Here is a 24,406-nt window from a genome sequence, read left to right as displayed (position 1 = left end):
TTTTTGATCAGAGAAGGGTAAAGAAAAGAGGACTTTTCCCTTAATACCGAGAATTTTGATGGTGATGGTGTCTTTGAATAGTATCAATCCTTGGATGAAGACCCCGTTTTACTATAGCAAAATAGAATAATATATTTGCTTAGAATATTTAAAACACTTAAAACTAGTCTTTTGCAGGCTTATTTTGGTTATGGAAGGATAAGAGGTGAGGTCTTTGGCCACATCTTTGCATGCTAGTTGTCTTGTTATCCCTAGACATATCCTGTCAGGAAGGAGCATTGTCTGGTGATGAGCACCACTAGGACAGGTGCCCAGTCTCTGAATTGTACTGGGAAGTAGCTCTAGGGTTCATGCTTTAGGGATGAGTCAGGAATTCCTATTGAAAATTTCATTTCTCAAGGACTGAACGAGTTTTCCTTTTCCTTCCATAATACCTAGGAATAGGAGGCGATTTTACATTTGAGATTTGATGACTAAGGCCATTATTTTGTAGTGCTTGCTTTTAATTCCCTGACTTGATAAGCAATAGCTATAATTAAATGCTGCTAGTTGGTGCTCCTTTTCCCCTTGTCCGGAAGATTGGAGGGAAACTGTACCTCTGCCATAGAGCGATAATAGTCTATAACATAGAATAGAAGATTAGCTTATTTTAGCATTTTAGAACGGAGCCTTAGATATAATCTGGCTAGTATAATCCTATTCAGTTATAATGTTCATCATTTCCAATCTGGAAATTATCTTCTATAATAATAAAATCGTAATATGCTAATCAGACCGGACATTTCTCCCGGACAACCTTCTGGACGAAGCTGTGGCTGCGTGGCTGTGAGGGAAGCCTGGGTCTTGGGTGTGGAGGGAAGCTGGTGCCGGCAGCTGGGGGAAGGAAGGCCTACTCCTGCACGAATTTCAAACCCCTGGCCTCTAGTAGAATAATAATTAAAATAATGCTCTCCTCTTCGAAAAGCATCTGAACTGTGCTCTTTTGCCCTCGCCGGTTTTACTCAGTGGATAGAGCATTGGCCTGTGGATTGAAGGGTCCCAGGTTCGGTTCTGGCCAAGGGTACATGCCCAGTTTTCGTACTCTGTCCCCAGTGTGTGGTCGGCAGGAGGTAGCCAATCAACGATTCTCTCTCATCATTAATGTTTCTGTCTATCCCTTCCTCTCTAAAATCAATTAAAAATAAATTTGCCCTTTCCATTTTTCTATCCAGCCTTTCTATAGTCCAGCGAATTTTCAACCTTTTTCATCTTGTGGTATATAAACTATTTACTAAAATTCTGCAGCACATCAAAAAATATATATTTTTTGACAAAAATGGTTTAATTTTGATTTCATTCACACCAGATGGCTATTGTTCTGTTGGTGGTTGTCATTTTTAAATTTGACAGTTGAAGGGAAAAGAGGTCAGTGCCCCTGACTAAATAGGTATTCCTTGTCTTAAAAATTTTTGTAGTGCTCTGGTTGAAAATCGCAGCAATAGTCCCATTACCAAAAGGCTATCTTTTTTAATGTTTTAAAAAATAGCTGTATAACATTTTAATTTATGCAAATAGGCTTGAACTATATATACCCTGTTTCCCCGAAAATAAGACAGTGTCTTATATTAATTTTTTCTCCCAAAGTTGCACTAGGTCTTGTTTTCAGGGGATGTCTTATCTTTCCATGTGCTAGGTCTTATTTTCGGAGAAACACGGTACTAGTTTATATCTTACTTTAGACATGGGTTTATAAGTATATGTAGATCAGTATAGTTCCTTTTAAAAATTTTACTAAAGTACAGTTGACAGCAGTAAGTCTATTAATGTTTTCTTTTTTATAAAATACATTTTATTGATTTCAGAATGTAAGTGAGAGGGAGAGAGCAAAACATCGATGATGAGAGAGAAACATTGATCGGCTGCCTGCTGTATGCAGCTCCTGGGATTGCGTCTACAAGTTGGACTCAGCCCCTGATGGGAATCAAACCTGTGACCTCTTGGTTCTTGGGCCAATGAGGCTGGGCTTGTCTGATAATGTTTTCGTGCTTCTCTGTGTCCATACCTCATATGTCATTTTATATTCTTGGTTGTTTTTTTCAACTTAACATTTTGATCATTTGAAAAAAATGGTTTTAAGCTGCTTCATAATATTTCACCTGGCAGCTAATGTTAACCATTTCCTTGTGGTTGAATGTTTAGACCATTTATTTTCTGCTCTTTTTTTTTTAATATATATATTTTATTGATTTTTGTACAGAGAGGAAGGGAGAGAGATAGTCAGAAACATCAATGAGAGAGAGTCATCGATCAGCTGCCTCCTGCATCCCCCCCCACTGGGGATATGCCCGCAACCAAGGTACATGCCCTTGACCGGAATTGAACCCAGAGCCCTTCAGTCCCCAGGCCGATGCTCTATCCATTGAGCCAAACCGGTCCCGGCTATTTTCTGCTCTTACCGTATTTTTCGGACCATAAGACGCACTTTTTCCCCCCCAGAAGTGGGGGAAAAAGTCCCTGCGTCTTATGGTCCAAATATAGCCTACACATATACTTTTAAAAAAAAGTTTTTTTACTTGCCCGGCTCTGTGTGGTCTCTGTGTGCTTGCCCAGCTCTAAAATGGTTCTAAATGCTGCTGTTTACAGGGTTGATTACATGTGTTTATGACTGTGATGTTGGGTTTTAATGCACATAAAATATTTTAGGACACTATTTGTTTCAGAATCTTTTTTTCTTCATTTCCCTTCTCTAAAAACTGGTGCGTCTTATGGTCCGGAGCGTCTTATGGTCCGAAAAATACGGTATATATCATACTTCTGTACTGAACATTTATGCATAAAACTGTATTTTTGGCTGAACCGGGTTTGGCTCAGTGGATAGAGCGTTGGCCTGGGGACTGCCTTCAGGTTCCCAACTCTCTGTACCTCTCCCTTCCTGTCTGTAAAAAAACAACAACAATAAAATATATTCAAAAGTATTAAAAAAAGAACACCAAAAACTTTATTTTGGATTATTGCATAAGATATCTTCTAGTACTGGAAGTAAACATTTAACACACATTTATAAGTAATTTTTTTTAAAAGAAATGTCATTTGTACAACAGTCAGTAATATACAAGTGTTCATACAATTATCTTGATCTTTGATAATTTGATGGTTGGAAATGGTATTTTGTTTTAATTTGAATTTCTTATGTTTTAATTTGACTTTCCTGATGATTAGTGAGGGAAGAAATTTTTCCATCTGTCATTAACTAGTCTTTGAGTTGTCACACCTGTCTTTTACTCCCATCTCTGCCATAGGTTAACTACCTGACTTTGGGCAGGCCACTTAACAGAAAATGAAATGACTGAGTTCTCCCAACTTTAAAAAAAGAAGAATGTACCTCCTTTACGGAGCTGAAGTATGGGACTCATATTTCATTTAACAAATTATTGTGCTAAGGTCTATATGTCTTCATAGTTGAAGATAACTAGAGATAGAAGGAAAGAAGTATTTGGGCTTTTGTTTTTAGTAATTTTCTTTGGCTTTTTAAAGTTTTTTCATGTCTAATCTCAAATAGATTTGTTCTGATCAGAGTAAAGTTTAATGTGCTTTTGATGTGAATTTCAAGGGATGTAGGCTATAAAAATGTTTTTGCAAATAGTAATTCTGAAAGCTGCTCAAAACCAGTTTGCTTGCTTTGTTATGATTAAATAATTATTGTATTGTTTTTATTTTACTACAGAATGTTAGTGATTTTATAAATCATTTTAAGTAGAAAGGAAATTAGCATTTTTCTGTTTAAAAATATATTTTTTTATTGATTTCAAAGAGGAAGGGAGAGGGAGAGATAGAAACATCAATAATGAGAGAGAATAGCCGAAACTGGTTTGGCTCAGTGGATAGAGCGTCAGTCTGCAGACTGAAAGGTCCCAGGTTCGATTCTGGTCAAGGGCATGTACATTGGTTGTGGGCACATCCCCTGTAGGGGGTGTGCAAGAGGCAGCTGGTCGATGTTTCTCTCATCTACGTTTCTAGCTATCTCTCTCCCTTCCTCTCTGTAAAAAATCAATAAAATAAAAAATAAAAAAATGAGAGAGAATAATTAATTGGCTTCTTCCTGCATGCACCCCACTGGGAATTGCCATGCACCCCTGGCATGTGCCTTGACCAGGAATCAAACCGTGATCCCTGGTTTATGCTCAACCATTGAGCAACACTGGCCAGGCAGAAATTAACATTTTCCTACCTACTATATACTAAATGTATATATATTTAAAAATATTTTTATTGATTTCAGAGAGGAAGGGAAAGGGAGAGAGAAAGAAATACCATTGATTGGTTGCCTCCTGCACGCCCCCCACTGAGGATTGAGCCCGCATCCTGAGCATGTGCCCTTGACCAGAAGCAAACCCAGGACCCTTCAGTCTGCAGACTGACACTAGCCACCGAGCCAAACCAGGTAGGGCTGCCAGATATTTTGCAGTCTTTTTTTTAATTCTTTATTGTTGAAAGTATTATATATGTCGTCCCCCCCCCCCCTATTGACCTCTCCCGGGCCCCTCCCACCCCTTAGCACATGCCCTCAGCCCCCTACTGTCTGTCCATTGGTTGTGCTTATATGTATGCATACAAGTCCTTTGGTTGATCTTTTATCCCCCACCCCCGACCCTCCCCTGCCTTCTCTCTGAGGTTTGCCAGTTTGTCTGATGTTTCTATGTCTCTAGATCTATTTTTGTTCATCAGTTTATGTTCATTATATTCTACAAATGAGTGAGATCATGTGATACTTATCTTTCTCTGACTGGCTTATTTTGCTTAGCATAATGCTCTTCAGGTCCATTCATGCTGTTGTGAATGCTAAAAGTTCTTTCTTTTTTACAGCAGCATAGTATTCTATTGTATAGATGTACCAGTTTTTTAATCCCCTCATCTGCTGATGGGCACTTAGGCTGTTTCCAAATTTTAGCTATTGGAAATCGTGCTGCTATGAACACAGGGGCATATATATTCTTTCTGATTGGTGTTTCTGTTTTCTTGGGATACATTCCTAGAAGTGGGATTACTGGGTCAAATGGCAGTTTCATATTTAATTATTTGAGGAAACTCCATACTGTTTTCCACAGTGGCTGCACCAGTCTGCATTCCCGCCAGCAGTATTCGAGGGTTCCTATTTTACAGTCTTTTTTCCTTTTTAATATAATATATTTTATTGATTTTTTTTTTACAAAGAGGAAGGGAGAGGGATAGAGAGTTAGAAACATCGATGAGAGAGAAACATCTATCAGCTGCCTCCTAAACACTCCCCACTGGGAATGTGCCCTCAACCAAGGTATATGCCCTTGACCAGAATTGAACTTGGGACCCTTGAGTCTGCAGGCCTGACGCTCTATCCACTAAGCCAAACCAGTTAGGGCTATTTTACAGTCTTACTGAACAAATCAACAATTTATGAGATAGATAAAACATGTATTCTACAGATGAGGAAACAGTCTGGGAAGTATCTTGCCTCACTTTAAAACCTCTGTTCTTTTATCCAGTTTTTCCAGATTGCATCTGAGGTCCCTAAGGACCTGGCTGGGACTAAGTTAGTGGTGGTGGTGGTGGTGGTGGTGAGGGGGGGGCAAAACAGCATACAGTGAAGGTTTTAAATTTGAAATGTTTAGGGAGGGATAGATAATCGGCTATAAGTAGTGCAACAGTTCTCATACCTTTTGGTCTCAAGAGTCCTTTACAATCTTAAAATTATTGAGGACCCTGAAGAGTTATCTATTTACTACATTAGAGATTACAAGTATTTAAAAAATAATTTACTTTCAAATAGTGATATTAAACCCATTCAATTGTAACTTATATACTATATTTTAATTCAAAAAAATTAGTGTGAAGAATTGTTTTTATATTTTTGTAAATTTATTTAATATCTAGCTTAATAGAAGAGAGTTGGATTCTCATACCTACTATTATACATTCATAATGTTGCAATGTCACATCTCACACATTATCATGTGTCAGTTGCCCTCTGGAAAACTCCACTGTACACACCTAAGAAAATGAAAGTAATAAAAACTTATTACACTAATGTCTGTGCATTCTCTTATTTACAAATGAGCAAACATAACAGTATTATTAGGGAAAGAGTTGATGTCATAGGCTCTCTCCAGTGATCTTGGGTTGGGCATCCCTGAACCATACTTTGAGAACCAGGGAGGTCATAGATGGTATAGGCTAAAGGTAATGCTGAGAAAATTAGGTAGGGGGTCAGATTGTTGCATCTATGATATATTCTATTTTATATATTAGTAATAGTAATTTTTAACAGTTCTACACTGCAATTCTTAGATTCACATGGAAAGTGGGTAGGTGTGTAAAAAATATCGACAGGTTAGTTGCCAACAGTCCAGCAGTATTTCCCCGCCTCCAACTGCCACGACCTCCCTACCCCGTCTCCTTTTCCAGCCTGCTTTACTATAAGCCTTCAATTACATCATTCAGACAGGTTCTGGTAGGAAAGCTGAGTCCCTACTATAGGTCTCTGGAGAACCCCTGCCTTTTTTAAGAAAGGTAACCAGTCATCTGACAGGTTAGTGTTGTAGAAAAGTTGATTCTAATGTCAGTATGAAGGATGAATTAGCAGGTGTAGAGTAGCATTTTGGAAGTTAAACTGGAAGAAGTGAGGTGAGAGTTTGAAGTAAACCTAACTAAAACTAGTGGATCCCTGACCAGTGTGGCTCAGAGCATCGTCCTATGCACCGAAGGATCACAGGTTCGATACTGTATTGGGGCACATAGCCAGATTGAGGCTTCAATCCCTGGTGGGTGGTGCGTATAGAAGGCAACAAATCAATGTTTCTCATGTCGATGTTTCTTTCTCCCCCTCCTTTCCTCTCTGCAGAATCAGTGAAAAGTATATCCTCAGGTGAGAATTTAAGAAAATAAAGTAATGGAATAGAGAGTTTATAGGGGATCTGATAAGGATTAAGAAAGAAATCTCAATGATGGACTAGGTGTTGGTAGTATAGGAGCAAGGAGTATTGTAGTATGACTACCAGGTTTGTAGCTTGGTGTACGGTCACTCAAATTAGAAGATATTTGGTAGGATAAAGAGTAAAGGGGGGGGGGTAACAAGTAGAGGGGATCAAGCAGGACATGATGGAAGGAAGTTAGACATGTTAAAACTGAGAAGCTATACTCTGGTTTCTCTTCAGATCACATAAATCTTTTGCCTTTTACTAAAGATTTCTGTAGAGGAGAACAATTCTGAGTTTATACTCAATTTTTTGAGGCCTGTCTTTGTCAGGGCTAAAAAACAAACAAAAAACACACAACAAAACAAAAACTGAGGCACCTATGACACACCTAATAGATGTGTAGAGCTCAAGAGAGCTGACAGGATGGAGTTACAGATTTGGAAGTCATTGTATAAGCATGTAAGAGACAGTTGAAAACATGGGAGTGAGTGAGCTTATCCAGACAAGTATATAGAATAACCAACTTTAGGTTGAAGAGCGTTAGCATTTAAAGAGCAGTCCCGAAAGGAAGTACCAGTGACTTGACTTCTTAACATACAATGTTTGAGAAGGTATGATCAAAAAAGGAGGGAGGTGAACCCAAAGAATGTCAGATAACCTGAGAGAATTTGACGAAAGAAGTAGTTACCAAAGTCACATAATTCCGGGAGGACTGGTAAGGTGAGATTTAGAAAGTACCCATTTTATTTGCCAAAGAGGAGTGACTTGGTGGCTAGAAAAAGCAGTTTGGGGTTGGGGTATGGGAAGAAGCCAGATTATAGTGGGTTGTGGAGAAAAGTGAAGTGTGTATAAATTCCTTTATTTACTTTAACATTCTGAAAGTAGATGGCAGAAGTTAGAGACTGAAGGGGTACTCCCTTCACTTTAAAAAAATAGGAAAGAATATTTTTCATATATTATCTACATGTATATGCTTTTTTTTTTTAATAAAATGATTACTGTTCAAATACAATTTTTAAAGACAATGACTTGATTAATTCAAACCTCTGAATTTTTTTGTTTGTTTTTAATTTAAAATTTGGATTTGAAATGTTAGAAATGAAGGAAAGACTGAAAGCCTGGTAAGATCTTATAATGCTGCACAGATTTGATAAGTATAACAATTTTTATTAAACTTCAATATTGTAGCTTGTAGGTGTTTTAAAAATCAATAGCAACTCTGTTGAGATGTAATTCACCTAATATAAAATGCATTTATGGAAAGCTTTACAATTTCATAGTTTTTAGTATATTCCCACAATTGTGCAGTTATCACTATAATCAATTTTTATCCCCTCCCTCTCCCCAAAGAAACCCTATACACATTAGCAGTTATTCCTCCCTCCCTCCCTCTCTCCCTCCTTCTTGTCCCTAACCCTGGGCAACCACTAATATATTTTCTACCTCCATAGATTGCTTCTTCTGGACATATGTAAATGGAATCATACAAAATGAGGTGTTTTTTTAAAATATATTTTTTATTGATTTTCCACAGGGAGGAAGGGAGAGGGATAGAGAGCTAGAAACGTCGATGAGAGATAAACATCTACCAGCTGCCTCCTGCACACCCCCTACCAGGGATGTGCCCGCATCCAATGTACATGCCCTTGACCGGAATCAAACCTGGGACCTTTCAGTCCGCAGACCAATGCTCTAACCACTGAGCCAAACCGGTTTTGGCCAGAATGAGGTGTTTTGTGACTTGACTTCTTTACTTAACATACAATGTTTTCAAGGTTCCCCTGTGTTGTAGGGATCAAAAATACTTCATTCCTTTTTTATGGTTGAACTAGAGGCCCAGTGCACAAAATTTGTGCATGGGTAGGGTCCTTAGCGGCTGCCGGTTGCCAGCTGGGGCCTTCCTTTCCCCAGCTACCTGCCACCCTGGCAGGGAGGGGCTGGCTGGGGGGAGGGGCTGCCGATGTTGGCTGGCTGGTTGGTTCTGCCCCCTGGTTGAACTCCGGCTGGGGGGACAATTTGCATATTAGTCTTTTATTGTATAGGATGGCCTGTTCCTAGGGAGAGGAAGCTGGGCATTGCTATGTGAAGTTATTACCTGGCCCCCACAGCCACATTTCCGGGTTGAGCTGGGCTGTGGGCCGCATTTTGCACCATGGGGTCTCAGCGGCATCTGCTGCCATTTGGTCAGCTGCCACTCCAGGTGGTGGCGGGGCCTGTGCCCACTTGTGGGAAGCCGAGTATTGCTTTGTGGACGCCAAGTCTGCAGTGCCATTTCTCTGTAAAGGCCAGTGGGTGTCATGGCAGCTCCTGCGTTGAGCGTCTGCCCTCTGGTGGTCAGTGTGTGTCATAATGACTGGTCATACACTTAGCATTTTATATATATAAGTGTATATATAGATAATGTTATATGGACATTCCACATTTTGTTTATCCACCTATCTTTTGAAGGACATATGAATTGTTCACACTTTAGAATATTTTGTATTCTACATCTTCTAATGTTTCCATTGTACAAAATAAACATCCCATAAAGATCATTGAGTCAAGTATTTTATGAATTAATACTGTGGTGAACATTTGTGTACAAGTATTTGTTAGGATAAATGTTTTTAGTTATTTTGGGTATATACTTAGGAATAGATTTACTGGTTAATATGGTAACTCTAATGTTTAACATTTTGAGGGATTTCCAAACTGTTATCTAAAACTGCTCCACATTTTACATTCCCACCAGGAGAATACACATTTTATATTCCCACCAATTTCTCTACATCTTCACTAGCGCTGTTTCTGTCTGCCTTTTTATTATAGCCATGTAGTGAGTGTGAAGTGGTAATATTGTGGTGGGCTCATAGGTTTGTAAAATACCTCAGTGAGTTTACATATATGGTGCTATATGTCTCAAGTATCTTTCAAAGCCAGAGTGATAGGAAATATTTTCCAGTGTTTGCATTTGAACTAATCTCCTTGCTTTTCCAGTGCTACTGGTTTCGTTAAGATTTTCTTATTCATCCTTTAATGGATGTCCAGCCAAATGTACTTATACTAGAAGCCCAGCACGCAAAATTGTTGTTATGGTGTTGGGCCACTGGGTTTTTATAATATAGATTTAATTAACTTCACAAGGGAAGGGAACTTTTTAAAGTAACTTTCCAGACATTGCTCATTGAAACAGCCACTGAAAATTTACCTCAAGTGTTAATTCTAAAGAATTTCTTATTGCATTTGCTTTTTAGAATATTGCTGGTATTTTTCCTTTAATATTTGACATTTAATTTAGAAAAGGTTTTTGAAAGGTTGAAATAGAAAATAAGACATTAACATTTATATAGATTAATTTTTTTCATGTTAAACACTACCACATTTCTGTAGCACTCAATTAATTAGATTTATAAAAATTTACATTTTTTACTTCCCCAGACTGAAAGCCTCTGAGGTTAGAGATTGGTATTTAATTATCTGTGTCCCCTTTGCTTAATATAGTGCTTGGTATTTAATAGGCATTAATATTAATGGCCAGTGTGTGATCAGAAATTGTAGCTAGCTTAATGCTGTAAGACATTTATTCTGCAGATGTATTCCTCAAATGATCCTGAGGACTTGTATCTTAGATCAGTGTGAAAACTGCTTTTCCACCTTCCGTGAGTACATGTGTGCTTATTAGTACACAACTATGGTTGTATTTTCAATATCCACTGAAAAAGAAAATACAAGATAAAGTGCTAGACTGAATTCAATAAAACTTTTAAATACATATTATTTTATTACCTTCTACATAAATATAGGAAATAGTTCAATACATTTTTTTTCCTGTCCACTGGTGTGCATAAGAATTCAGGGAACCACTTCAAATGACTACTTGTGTATCCCCAACTGTGGGGATGTTATCTTAGAATACTAAATTTAATAAAATGTCCACTTCTAATTTTTTAAAAATACATTTGTTTCAGATAGGAAGGAAGAGGGAAGTAGAGAGAAACATCACTGATAGAGAATCATTGATCAGCTGTCTCCTGTACATCCCCAACTGAGGATCAAGTGCACAACCAACCTGGGCATGTGTCCTTGACTGGAATTGAACCCGGGACCTTTCAGTCCACAAGCTGATGTTTTATCCACTGAGCCAAACCAGCTAGGGCTTAGTTTTTTATTTTAGATTGAATTAATAAAATCCAGATATTATATCACTGGAATTTCTTTAAAAATAGTGTTATTTTGTAACGTGGGAATTTGGGGAGTAGTTATAGAAATAGCTGTTATTTTCCTCTTACCTCATGCAGTCCTAAAATACTGCTTTCAAGTACCCTATTTTTCGGACCATAAGACGCACCAGTTTTTAGAGAAGGGAAATGAAGAAAAAAAGATTCTGAAACAAATAGTGTCCTAAAATATTTTATGTGCATTAAAACCCAACATCACAGTCATAAACACATGTAATCAACCCTGTAAAGTAAACAGCAGCATTTAGAACCATTTTAGAGCCGGGCAAGCACACAGAGACCACACAGAGCTGGGCAAGTAAAAAAACTTTCTTTTTAAAGTATATGTGTAGGCTATATTTGGACCATATGACGCAGGGACTTTTTCCCCCCGCTTCTGGGGGGGAAAAAGTGCGTCTTATGGTCCGAAAAATACGGTATGTAGTAAAGGAGAGACTACTTACTGGTTGAAAAATCAGGAGATTTGAATTTAAGTACCAGTGTTACTGTTCAGTGTTTCTTAAATGTATTCACATAGGACCATATTGGAAACATATGGTTTTGTTTTTATTATTAAAAAATGTGTTAAAAAAAAAACCCCTCAAAGCTCCCTTTGACCATTTAAATAATTGGAATTTTAAATGCTTAAGCCAATTTCAAGCATCAGATCTAAGCTCTGCTCTTTTGAAACTGTAATTGTAAGCCTGTCTCAATTTCTCTTCTTTTTATACCTCTAATTTTGTAAGTTTTGCCCTAGTTTAGCATAGAGGCCAGTAGGATAAAGTCTATACTTATTAGCCTGGCATTCCAGAGCCTTCTTAACATAGTGGTTCACATTACCTTTCCATTGTTAAATTTCTATACTCTGCAGTTTGTATCCTCTCTTACCTTTTGGAATAAGCCATTTCTTGTCCTTGAAGCATACCTACTGAATGAATTAAATCTTGCCAGTCTGTGATTATACGGTTGAACATACTTTTTTCCTTTGGGAAAATTTTTCTTCTATTTTATAGACCAATACTTTGAATTAGAACACTAAAAATTTAGAATGACTTCATCACATACACTGAGAAGTCAGAAGCAAAAATGTAATTCTCACTTTCTGTGATAAATATTTTAGCCCAGTTATCTTAAAGCTCTTTTTCTCCATTGTAAAATTTGATTTTTAATACCATGGGGGAAGATGACTGACGTGTTAAGGCACGTTCAGTGATAACCAGTTCTAAACCTCTAATCTCTTCCAACTAGAATTCCTCGTAGCTTTTTATATTTCCTGTAGTAGTTAAATATTTTCAATTTATGCAGTCAATAGTTGTCTTCCCTCTGAAATTACATAAAATCTTGTTTCCATTTGTACAATATTATAGTATCTGTGAACTAGCTTATGGCAGATATACATAGTTACTCCCTAAAAGTCTTTCATGGAGAATGTAGAGTGTGGATCCTGCTAATTTCAGGCTTTGGGATGTATGCTAATATCTACATTTCCTGTAATGACTGTTTTTAAATGTAACCTACACTTGAAAAGCTATTTAATATTTGAGTAGCTTCCCTGATAGACTCCAGAGGAATGCAGAAACATGCCCTGTTATCTTTTTTTGGATCCTGCCATCAGCCATTCGTACAAAAGGTATTAATTCAATTCCCACTATGGCCTAAGCACAGTGTTTAGAATTGGCAGTTGAAAATATGATAGTCTGTTTACCTGCTCTGAATACACTTTGTGAGAAGCAGCAGGAAATTTTCCTGGGAGCAGTAGATGCCCTCAGGGGGTTGGTAAATCCTTCCGATTTATAATAATACTTTGTGTGTAAGCCCATTGGAGTGGGCTTGGGTGGGGGCAGCATGGAGTAGAAAAATGTTCATAGCTCTTAGGTTCTCAAGGAGACTTGGATTCCAAAAGCCTAGGCTAGTAAAAAGACAGCAAAGTTTGGAGCCATGCAGGAATTAATTTCTACCCTGGCCTTGCTGTGATATAAGCAGTTTATCTGGGAAATTGGGGATATAATATCTATCAAGATAATATGTATGTGAAGCTTCTCACATAGAAGTATGTAGAAGATACTCAATAATAATTCAAGACATCATATTATTCTAATGTAAATGTATTCAAGATTGAAATCATAGTGGTAAAAAAGAGACTAAATCTGCCTGAAAAATCAGACAGTTTCTGCAAAGAGGCCCTATTAGATATTTTCGCCAGTACTTGTTTTTTGTTGATTTATTGATAATAGCCATTCTAGTAGGTGTGAGGTGATATTTTATTGTAGTTTTCATGTGCATCCTCTGATGATAAGTGACGTTGAGCATTTTTTCATTTGTCTATTAGTCATCTGTATGTCCTTTTTGGAGAATTGTCTATTTAGGTCCTTTGCATACATATACATACACATACACATACACATACACATACACATACACATACACATACACATACACATATATAATTGTTTATCTTCCTTTTGTTGAGGTGTATGCGTTCTTTATGTATTTTGGAAGTTAATCCCTTATCAGATATATCACCGGTGAATATGTTCTCCCATACAGTGGTTTCCCTTTTTCATTTTGATAATAATTTCTTTGCTGGCGAGAATTTAGAGAAAAGGGAACCCTAGAACACTGCTGGTGGGAATGCAGACTGGTACAGCCACTGTGGAAAACAGTATGGAGTTTCCTCAAAAAATTAAGAATGGAACTTTCATTTAACCCAGCAATCCCACTTCTGGGAATATATCCTAAAATCCTTCTTAACATAGTGGTTCACATTACCTTTCCATTGTTAAATTCCTATACTCTGCAGTATGTATCCTCTCTTACCTCTCTTATCAATCAGAAAAGATATAGGCACTCCCTATGTTCATAGAAGCCTTACTTACAATAGCTAAGATCTGGAAACAGCCCAAGTGCTCATCAGTAGATGAGTGGATAAAAAAGCAGTGATACATATACATAATGAAATACTATCCTATCTAATAAAGTGGGAATATCCAAATTGACCATCACTCCATCTCAAAAGATGGGGGCATCCAGTCCCCTCCATCCCAATGGAGTCCCCATTCCTTTTAGCTTTCGCTGCAGTGAGGGGCAAACAGGCTCCCACAGAGAGCAGACAGCAGGGCCCTGCTTGCCCTTAGCCACGGCAGTGAGGAGCAAGTAGGCCCCCACAAAGACATACAGCAGGGCCTGGGGTGGCATTGAGAGGCAGGTCTACAAAGAGCAGAGAACCACAGGGAGCGGGCCTAAGCCGTCAGTAGGACATCCCCTAAAGGCTCCCAGATTGGAGAGGGTGCAGTTCGGGATGGGGGAAAACTTTTGAAATAAGTGATTGCTTGACATCATAGAATTTAACATTTCTGCAGTCTGTCAATTGTTTGTCAGAATCTTTTGCCTTATAGTTGAGTGTGGATTGAACATGTTAGTGTCCCACGTCTATTAATATTCTTTAAAAATGCTGGGCATAAATTATTTTAATCACAAGGTGGGATAAAGAGGTGGCTTCATCTCTGCAAACGTCAGTGAAAGCATTTCTGTTCATATGCCTTTAGTATTCTACTAATTATGTGTATTTTGATAAACTGTTCCTTCCAGTGGTTTTAAAGTCTGCTCTATCAATGTAACAACTTAATTGAAACCTAAAATTTTCTGTTGAGAGTACAGCTTAACACTAATTTAGTATGTAAAAGTAAGACAAATAGGTTTCTTTTTGCCTACAGAAGTTGTATAAACATATTAAATGTCACCTATATTTCTTAAACATCAGAGTTGGAGTGAGTCATACATAAAATTATTCTGAGTTTGCTTCATTTAAAAAAGTGAGTAAGTCTGACTTTTCTGGTAAATCCATCCTATTTGAATGGCTATGTGGCTTTATGATCCCTTTCTAAGGGAATTTTCAATAGAGATGAAGAAATGAAGATGGAGGCAAATACGTGCAAAACTGAACACAGTATTATGGGACAAAGTTCCATGAAGATTCTTTTTTGTTGTTATTACAGCTTCTGTATTGTAGTAAAATGTACATAATAAAATTTACCATTTGTAATCATTATTAAGTATACAGTTCAGAGGCATTAAGTACATTGACCTTGTTGTCCAATGTGAATTCTTAGAAGAAGTTTAAGTTTTAAAAATTTGGCTCTCAAAAGAAATTTCAGTGGTACTGTTGATATTTGACTCTGTTGACAAATGAGTTTGCTGACCACTGGGTTAGGAGAAAAAGAAGAGACTAGTCATCCTCATGAAGGTGATAACTAAATCTTACTTTTTAAAAAATATGTTTTTATTGATTTCGGAGAGAGAGAGAGAGAGAGAGATCAATAATGACAGGAATCATTGATTGGGTGCCTCCCGCCCGCCTGCTTGGGGATCAAGCCTGCAACCCAGACGTGTGCCCTGATCAGGAATCAACCGTTACCTGGTTCATGGGTTGACGCTCAACCACTGAGCCACACCAGCTGGGCTTACTTTTTTCTTTTACTGTGTCTGGACCCAGTATGTCAGCAAACTGAGAAAATATAGATTTAAAAAATCTTAATAGTTAATTCATGAGTAGAGCATAGCAATCTAATGTTATAGTGTGTAGCCTAGTATTATAATCTGAGATACTTGTATGGCACCCACAGCCAGCTGGTTCACCTTACTATACTGGATAGGACATTTAATTTCTATGTAAACAACTATACTGGCTTTATTTTCCTTTTTTAAAAGAAATGTGTAATTGTGGTGAAATGCATAAAGCATAAAACTTACCGTCATAATCATTTGTAAGTGTACATTTCCGTATTAAGTACATTCATATTGTTGTACACCCATTCTCTAGAACTCTTCATCTTGAAAAACTGAAACTCCATATCCATTAAAATACTCCCATTTCTCTCCTCTCCTCTGTTCCTGGCAACCACCATTCTATTTTCTATCTCTCTGACTTTGGCTACTCTAGATACTTCATTTAAGTGTGGAGTCATTCGATATTTATCTTTTTGTGGTTGACTTATTTCAATTATCATAATGTTTTCAAGGTCCGTCCATGTTGTAGCATGTATAAGATTTCCCGCCTTTTTAAGGCTGAATAATATTACATTGTATATGTAAACCACAATTATTTTTCCATTTGTCCATCAATGGGCACTTGAGTTGCTTCCACTTCTTGGCTATTATGAATAATGTTGCTATGAACATGAGTGTACACATATCTGTTTTGAGACCTTACTTTCAATTCTTTCAGTACCCAGAAGTAGAATAACTGGGTCATATGATAACTCAAATTTTAATTTTTTTTTTTAGGAACTGACTGTTTTTCATAGTGGCTGCACCATTTTATATTTCCACCAACAGTCCACCAATTTGTCCACATTCTCACCAACCCTTTAAAAAAAAAATAGCCATTGTAATAGGTGCCATGTGCTATTTTGTTGTTTTGGTTTGATTTTCCTTCAGATTAATGATTTTTCCATATGCTTGATGGCATTTATATATCTTTGAAGAAGTATTTACTCAAGTCCTTTGCTCATTTTTTAATTGTATTTTTGTTGTTGTTGAGTTATAATTCTTTATATCATAAAGATTCTACATGTGTGTTTCTACATATCCATCTTTAACACAAAGAGAAACACCAGTTTATGAAAGTTTAACAATCATAATGAAACAATACTGTGATTCACTTTCAAAGTAAACGGTTATCATCATGATGTGATAAGTCACACCACTTATTAATGTGACTTCAAAATTCCATTGTAATTAATTGTTCTTACAATTAGTTAAAATTATTTTTTCCTTCAAGATTATTATACAGATTGCCATACCTTTTGTCTCAGTAAAGTTTCTGCTGGACAAAATACTAGTAAATTCTCTTTAGAGTTTGACCATGGTTTGGAAAGTGGTTACACTGTCATATCTTTTACTGTATTTTCTGGCGTATAAGACGACTTTTGAAACGAAAAAAAGTCAACCGAAAATCAGGGGCAAAGACCAAAATTGTACAAAAATTACCTGCAGATCTTGACGGCAAAATAAATCTTTTCGTTGAAGTGGAGGGTAGTCTTATACAGCGAATATAAGCCTAAACCTATGTTTTAACTGTAAAATTAGGGGGTTGTCTTATACGCCGGAAAATACGGGTATTTAAAATTTTGGCTTATCTCTCTTTCATTGTGTTGTCTTTATCTGGTTTTAGTATTAGGGTGATTCTGGCTTCATAGAATGAACTTGGAAGCTTTCCTTCCTCTTAAATTTTTTGGAATAGTCTGAGGAGGATATTCAGAAATGTAAAAGTTAAAAGCATGATAAGAAGAGAAATTTGCTAAAAGATAAAATCTGAGGAGAGAACACCAATGTTTAGACGCTGGTAAGAAGAGGAACCAGAAAGGACTTATTGGCAGGTGAGAGAAGAATTAAGAGAGCTGTTTCAATGGAATCTAAGAAAGGAGTTAAGCACTCATCAGTGTTTTAAAAATAAAACTATATGATGTGTTTTTGAGATTTAGATGCTGTTTGGAGATTATTGGTAACTTCATAAAGTACTTTCAGAATGTTTTCAGAGGATTCATGGTTAATGGTTCACCAGGAAATGTAAGTTTCTCTTTAAAAGTTTGGTCTGTTGATCACAACTTTGTGGTAGTCTGGTCAAGCAAAAGATCATTTATTTCCATTTAGTGGTAACTATGTATGTATTGAGCTCTCAAACTGCAAAGGTGACTCTTCCTGTGCTATATTTGTTTTGGCAAATATAGATATAAATTCTGCATGCATACTATTAACTTGGGAGGCTTGTTTTATTTTTCAGTTGGACAAGATGATATTAATATGTTAAAGTTGGAAATTAATGTTCTCAATTTTACTGTATGTTTACATATTAAGGAATGAGATTAGTGATAGATTGCTTTGGACTACTTTTTTTTTTTTTTTTTTTTTAATTGATTTCAGAGAGGAAAGTAGAGGAAGAGAGACAGAGAAACATTCAATGATTAGGGGGAAAAAAATCTTTGATCAGCTGACTCCTGCATGCCCCACACTGGGAATAGAGCCTGCAACCTGGCATGTGCCCTGACCAGGAATCGAACTGTTACCTCCTGGCTCATAGTTTGACACTCAACCACGAGCAACACCAGCAGGGCACTTTGGACTACATTTGAGTCTGGTTTTGGAAATGGAGACTGAAGGCTAAAAAGGATTATAGTGCTCTTCTTTTTTTAAATCAAGACTCAAAACCAGATGAAGGGTGGCATAGTTAGGAGCCATAGTTTTAATATCCATATTTTAGAATTTCTGAGCAATTTGCTAGATAGATTTGGAAATTGAAGAACCACTGGTTTCATGAGTTACATGGTTAGAGGATCATTAGATAAAGATGATGAAAAAAGGATGAAAGAAAGAGAAGAGTGATGGCTTTGTGAGTAGGAACAAGTGGAAATAAAATAATCAAACCTGGGAACACTTTTTCTCTTTGGTATTAAATATCATCATTTCACTAAAATTAATATATATGACAAAACATTTTTATTCTCAATTCAAATGGGGTTCTACTTTATTTTCATAATAATATAGCGTGGCAATAAACTTGGGTTACACCTCCTAACTTATTTTGGTCTTAGAAAACACAACAGAAATACTTCCTTTTCCAATCAGAAAACAGGAGGTTTAAGAAAAGGAAAGAAAGCATTTGCTTATTGCCTAGGCTGTTGAAAAAAATCAATTAAACTTGTTGTGAAATTTTTATGTTACTTTTTTCTTTTTAGTTTTTTATGTTTCTCCATACTTGTTTTTAAAAATATAAGTTGTGGATCAAAGTATTATTTAGAAATAATTTCTCTAAATTAAGGTCTAATACTGCACTCATTCAGGGAGGATTATAAAATTACTATGTTAGACCTCTTTTGCTAATGGTTGATGGAATTGAACCCCAACTTCTCTGACTCAACGCAGTACCATTGTGAAGTAGTAATGAAGTGTAAGAGGGGAGAGAAAATAGTTTCTTAAATATACTGGTCAATTCTGATTTGTATCCGTCTTCTTTGAATTGAGCATTACCACCTGAGAAGACCTAAACAGTTTATTGATGCTATTTGTCACAGGTTATGCTGGTACTAGCTGGTATTAATAGAAAAAGAAGATAAGGCCTGCATCTTCAGGGAATTCATGCTCTACCAGGGACACTGTGTGCATATATGAATAATCATTGTACATTGGGATATATCCTATTTTAGAGGCATATTTGAAGAGCTCTGGTTAGAGATGAAGAAGTATTTTTGGAGGAAATGGAAGATGGGGCTGATGGGTGCTAGTACTAGTCTCAGGAAATGTTTCAGCAAGGTGATTTCTGTGTTGAGCTAGAAGAAAGCAAAGAGTTTGCTTGACAGACTACAAGGAAACTAACTGAAGCATTCAAGTCAACATGAACAAAGAAAAAAATTCTTTGTTACCCAAAGTCCCATAAGATGGGCCCCATTTACTTCAAATTATGTTCTTATTTATTTATTTATTAAAATATATTTTATTGATTTTTCACAGAGAGGAAGAGAGAGAGGGATAGAGAGTTAGAAACATCGATGAGAGAGAATCATCTATCAGCTGCCTCTTGCACACCACCTACTGGGGATGTGCCCGCAACCAAGGTACATGCCCTTGACCGGAATCGAACCCGGGACCTTTCAGTCCGCTGGCTGACACTCTATCCACTGAGCCAAACCGGTTTTGGCTATGTTCTTTTTAACATTAGTCCTGTCTTAGCTTCATATTAGAACTCACAACCATGCTTTTCTGCAAAACAATGGCAGGCAAGTTAATCTGTCATGCAGCAGTAGGTAAAGTGTGAGCAAAGATAAAAACAAGAATTTTGAGAGGAGAGTTGCATATTTTGAAATCAGAGGTGAGTGTTGCAATTGCATAGTTGATAGACCCTTTAGTTATTTTAGTTGCTTGTAACATTATTTAGAGGTATGCATATTTTTATATAAATACGTTTTTAAGAACTTAAAAACAGTCAGAGTGTGCTTTTGGTGGAAATTGTACTCTGATTTTACTACTTATTGCTATTACTTTGTATTTGGGTTTTACACGGAATTTATTTTGGTTTAAGTTAGTATTATAGTATTAGATTGAGTGGCTTTTGTGATGTAGGACAATTAAACATTTCAGATATCAAACCAGATGGATTTATTCATTTAACAGTTTTATTGAATGCCAACTATGTGTCAAACCACCCTACCTATTAAAATTCCAGATTGTCTCAATAATTGCCTCAGAAAAATGTCAGAGAATAGCAAAAGCAGCACTATTTTATAGGTTAGTTATTGTTATATTTTGCCTATTGTAATTCTTAGGCTTAACGTAATTCCATTTTTATTTCCCTTTAAGGTACAGTTTAAGATTTGTATATTGTGTACATTTTACTAAAACTATAGTCTTAAGATACTTCCTACTGTTTAAGTGTTTTGACATGGAGGATTTGGGGCAGTATTGTGTGGACTAGTAACAGCATGAGAAGTCTTGAGCTCCAATATTTAATTTATTTATATCCTATCTTATTCCAAAAAGAATTAGCGTTAGCTTAATTTCCATTTTAGCTCTATTTCTTTTGTTGTCCTTTTCTTTTCTTAATTGTCCTGACTTGAAATCTAGCCAATAATTAAATTTAATACTTGTCCCTGTCTAAATGTATTCTGAATTCTATGTCTGTTCAATGACTATGAATAAATTTAGATTTATTTTTTATTTTTTTATTTTTATTTTTTAAATATATTTTATTGATTTTGTACAGAGAGGAAGGGAGAGAGATAGAGGGCTAGAAACATCGATGAAAAAGAGAGTCATCGACCAGCTGCCTCTTGCACACCCCCTACTGGGGATGTGCCCGCAACCAAGGTACATGCCCTTGACCGGAATCGAACCCGGGACCTTTCAGTCCCCAAGCCGACGCTCTATCCATTGAGCCAAACCGGTCTCGGCAAATTTAGATATATTTTAGAGCTGAAGCTAACACAGTTTGTTGATGGATTAGATATCTGAGGTGAGGTGGAGGTAAATGAAGGAATGATTCCTAGCCTTTAGACTTGAATAACTGTTCAATGGTAGTATTATTTGGAGGTTTGTGATGCCCATGAGACACTCAGTGGACAATCCATTAGACATCTGTTTATAGAGATTCAATAAATATCACACAATGTGTGTTCTCATTAGCTTTGGTCATTAGATAAACAGGGAAACTGTTCTACTCTTTTAAAGGACTTAAATCTTTACATGCAAAGGGTATCTTAAAGAAAATAATCATATTGCAAGTGACTTTTTGAGGCCTTTGAGACTCAGATTACTGATTTAGGTTTAGGGGAATAAAACTTTTGTGCTTTAAGAGACAAAGTGAAAATAATTTGTTTGGAACTTTGAAACAGTGAATATTAAACTCAGTTTTTTTTCTGTGTCAAAAATTCTAATATTAGAGACATCTCTGTGACTTGTCTGAGAAGGCTCAAATAATTTTTAAATCTACCCATTTTTAATGTTGAAACATGGGGTTCGGGGTGTAGACTTTTCTTCCTGTGGGTTCTTTTACTCACAAAGTTTGAAGAATAAACTCACAGACAAAAAGGCTTCTTTAATACAAAATGTAGAAGTTTATTGGAAGCAGATAATAAAGTCCTTCTGGGTAGGGGTGTCCTCAGTGTGAAAAGCCTGCTTTCTCTTTCTCTAATGGGAAAATAAAAAAATTCCTTGCCTCATGTCCCTTTGTTTCCAGTTTATATATGCTGCAGTTTTTGTTTGAATCTGACCTTTTGTAATTGGTTCCTTTCCTTATTTTGGGACACACACACACACACACACGTTTTCCTCTTTGGTCATTTTGTTAAATAGAATTAGTTTCAAAGCTCAAAGTCTACGTGGTTTTTCTCACCCCCTTATCTTGCTGGTTGGAGTCAATCTGATTTATCTTATGGTTTTCTCCCAGTTGTGCTGGCAGAGAAAGCCTTATCTTACAGCTCTCCCAGCTGCTCAGGTCAGGGTTACTTTTGGTCTAACTTATGGTCACTTTAATTGCTCAGGCTAGAGATACCCCTGTCTGACCTAGGTTTATGGCTGTTTGATTGCTCAGGCCACAAATGTTTCCATCTGCCTGGACCCCCTTTTCTTGTGGCATTTCTCTCTCTGTACAAGTAAGAAAAGCACCCTGGTGTCTTCCAGTCTCCATCCATGTATTCCTCTCCTGTGGGTCCTCCTCATCCCTAAAACTCTGCAAGCCTTAACCAGTTTGGCTCAGTGGATAGAGCATCGATAGAGCATTGGCCTGTGGACTGAAAGGTCCCAGGTTCAATTCTGGTCAAGGGCATATACCTTGGTTCCGGGCACATCCCCAGTAAGGAGTGTGCAGGAGACAGCTGATTGATGATTCTAACTCTCTATCCCTCCCCCTTCATCTCTGTAAAAATATCAATAAAATATATAAAATATATTTTTTAAAATAAATAAAACCCTGCAAACTTTTCTAATTAAGCTAGCTAACTAACCCTTTCAGTGTCATTTGCATTGGATTACGTACTGGTTTATAAAGTCCAATAACATGGTCCAATATCTGCCTTCAGTTTTGTTTTTTTTAATATAATAAGTCTTTATTATTCAGATTATTACAGGTGTTCCTCTTCTCCCACCCCCCAATAGCTCCCCTCCACCTGATTCCCAACCCCACTGGACTAACAATTCTCAGGGGAAAGGGGGGTCTGAGGGGTTCGGGAAGAGATTGGACAAAAAAATCTTATACCTATGGATGAAGACAGTGGCGGGGGTAAGGGCATGGGGTCGGGTTGGGAATCAGCTGCCTTCAGTTTTATAGTCTGGTGACTGAGATAGACAATTACTGAAATACTTTTTACAAGTGGTAATAGAGTAATCTAGTATTGACTATTCTGCTGGAGGCTAAGGAGTGGTTAAGAAGGGGTGGTTCAAGAAAGGCTTCAGAAAGGAAATAGCACTCTAGCAAGAGTCCTACTATTAACTCATCAACATTAGTAAAAACTGTAAAACTCTTACGTAAAGGGGTGGAGGGGTGCTTGTGGTGTTGGTAATTCTATAGGGCTGAAGCATCAAACTCTAAATAAGAAAGTATTATAAAAAAAGAAACTAGGAAATTAGGCAGGCAACATTCAAAATACGTTGTATTTAAACTAAGGAATTAGTAGTTTATCTTGAAGATGATAGATCCATTGGAGGATTTATAAGTGTGAGGCTAAAATTAAAACTATCATACTTGTCTTTTATAACAGAAACACTGAGGTTCAAATGAAATTATTTAAGGGGATTTATCTGATTTCCCCCCCAATACTTTCAAAGGTAAAATTAATTGAAAATGTCTTTTTTTACATTTTATTTTTCAATTACAGTTTATATTCAGTATTATTCTATAGCAGTTTCAGATGTACAGCAAAGTGATGTACTTTACAGAGTGGTTGGTCTCTTTAGTTGCTTCAGGTACCATTCTGGCCCTATATAGTTATCTTGATATTATTGATTACTAGAGGCCTGGTGCATGACATTTGTATACTAGTGGGGGGGGGGAGCACCTCAGCCCAGCCTGCACCCTCTCACAGTCTGGGACCCCTTGCGGATGTCTACCTGCTGGCCTTGTGGAGGGATGTAGAAGGGCTCCAGGTCATGTTTGGCCCATCTCACTCCATCCTGATTGATCGAACCCCAGCAGCAAGCTAACCTGCTGGGCAGAGCGTCTGCCCCCTGGTGGTCAGTGCACAGCGAGTGGTTGAGTGGTCTTAGCATATCATTAGCATATTATGCTTTGATTGGTTAAATGGACAACCAGACACTTAGCATATTAGGCTTTTATTATATAGTATGCTGCAATAAGTAACTTTGAATATACATACTTTTCTGTGTGTGCTATTAACTAGACTAGAGGATAAATTTATAGAAGTATAATTCCTGGTCCTGACCAGTTTGGCTCAGTAGATAGAGCGTTGGCTTGCAGACTGAAAGATCCCAGGTTTGATTCTAGTCAAGGACATGTACCTGGGTTGCAGGCACATCCCCAGTGGGAGGTGTGCAGGAGGCAGCTGATTGATGTTTCTCTCTCAATGTTTCTAACTATCTGTCACCCTTCCCCTTTGTAAAAAATCAATAAAATATATATATTTTTAAAAAGTATAATTCCTGGTTTAAAGGGTTATGTTTATTTGTAATTGCCAAATCACCTTTCTAAGTGTTATGCTAAAATGGTCTTTGTTACTAGCATTTAATGAAGTCTTGTTTTCCCGTACCCTCACCAACAGTTCATTTGTTTTTAGA

General features: G+C 37.0%; 1 protein-coding gene and 1 non-coding gene across 24 annotated transcripts in view; both read left to right on the top strand.

Moving 5' to 3' along the window:
• PTPN12 (protein tyrosine phosphatase non-receptor type 12) overlaps nt 1-24,406 on the top strand; it is an 80,215-nt gene that overhangs the window by 1,946 nt on the left and 53,863 nt on the right. The gene's annotated exons all lie outside the window — the stretch shown is intronic.
• On the top strand, nt 7,147-7,262 carry LOC118714660. The gene has a single exon (XR_004986652.1). It is a non-coding gene; the product is annotated as a U5 spliceosomal RNA (small nuclear RNA).

The sequence above is a fragment of the Pipistrellus kuhlii genome, unplaced genomic scaffold, assembly GCF_014108245.1.
Source record: "Pipistrellus kuhlii isolate mPipKuh1 unplaced genomic scaffold, mPipKuh1.p scaffold_m20_p_10, whole genome shotgun sequence".
Classification (NCBI taxonomy): domain Eukaryota; kingdom Metazoa; phylum Chordata; class Mammalia; order Chiroptera; family Vespertilionidae; genus Pipistrellus; species Pipistrellus kuhlii.
The sequence above is the reverse complement of the archived record's forward strand: the minus strand, read 5'-3'. Positions and strand labels throughout refer to the sequence as shown.